This window comes from Lathyrus oleraceus, chromosome 2, assembly GCF_024323335.1.
Source record: "Lathyrus oleraceus cultivar Zhongwan6 chromosome 2, CAAS_Psat_ZW6_1.0, whole genome shotgun sequence".
Classification (NCBI taxonomy): domain Eukaryota; kingdom Viridiplantae; phylum Streptophyta; class Magnoliopsida; order Fabales; family Fabaceae; genus Lathyrus; species Lathyrus oleraceus.
The window spans coordinates 133789687-133790836 of NC_066580.1; the positions used below are offsets into that span (position 1 = coordinate 133789687).

Sequence of the window (1150 nt, forward strand, 5' to 3'; positions counted from 1 at the left end):
CCTTTTTCCAGGTTTACTTCGAGCGTTTCCTTTCCCTCCTTTGGGATAAATAACGCACGGTGGCGACTCTTCTGTCATTTCTTTTCTCGCCGGTTGTTTTTTTCGCATTCCTTTTTTCAGGTTGCAATAACACCGTAACGATAGATAAAGATAGATTGATACTTGGTCTCTGTGGATTCGATAATCTTTTATATTACTTTGACGCGTTCGTATACTTACGAAAACCACGCATCAAGTTTTTGGTGTCGTTGCCGGGAACCAATTTCGTCAAATTTCGCACCCTGTTGTTATATCTTTTAGACTTAGGTTGTTACCTGTCGGTCAATACGAAGAACTTGTAGCACCGGAAGCTTAGTATACCCTCTGGCGGAACCTGAACGTTACGCTCGCGCATGTTTATTTTTCCATAGAATTAGGAGAGTTATAGCCGAAGATCAAAATCATAGACCTCTTAAGGATTTCTCTCAACCATCCAACGAAGAACCTAGTTCTAGTATAGTAAACCCAACCAGCCCAGCTAATAATTTCGAACTTAAACCCTCCCTGTTGCAACTAGTGCAACAGAGACAACAATTCGCAGATCTCACTACTGAGAACCCAAACCAACATTTAAAAATCTTTCTCCAATTAGCAGACACTTTTAAAACTAATGGATCTTCTCCTGGGGCAATCCGTTTAAGATTATTCCCTTTCTCCCTCAGAGATAAAGCCCTATCATGGTTAGATTCCCTTCCACCCAATTCCATAACAACTTGGGACAACCTTAGAAAAGTATTCCTTGCTAGATACTTTTCCCCAAGTAAGACCACCGTTCTTCGAAACCACATTACCAGATTTACCCAGAACCAAGGAGAATCGATGTTCGAAGCTTGGGAGAGATATAAAGAGTTGTTAAGAGCATGCCCACATCATGGTTTAGAAAATTGGTTAATCATTCAGACCTTCTTGTAACACCTCAAAATTTGCCCTCCTCTTCTTGAGACTAGTTCCACTTTGCATTTCATGTTTTAGGATATTAGGCATTTGCATATCATATGGAAATCAAAGATCTTCCTCCAAAGTCTTCTCAGAGATGGAGATGTTACATGATTCAAGCCTGAGGGTCTATGTGAATTGATCACCAACCATCTGAGGGTTTGTGTTTCAATTA

General features: G+C 40.3%; 1 non-coding gene across 1 annotated transcript; it reads right to left on the bottom strand.

Annotated features, from left to right (window-relative positions):
• Nucleotides 1–810: 810 nt before the first annotated feature.
• LOC127125085 (small nucleolar RNA R71) lies at nucleotides 811–917 on the bottom strand. Its single transcript, XR_007804546.1, has one exon. It is a non-coding gene; the product is annotated as a small nucleolar RNA R71 (small nucleolar RNA).
• Between the last annotated feature and the right edge of the window lie 233 nt (nucleotides 918–1150).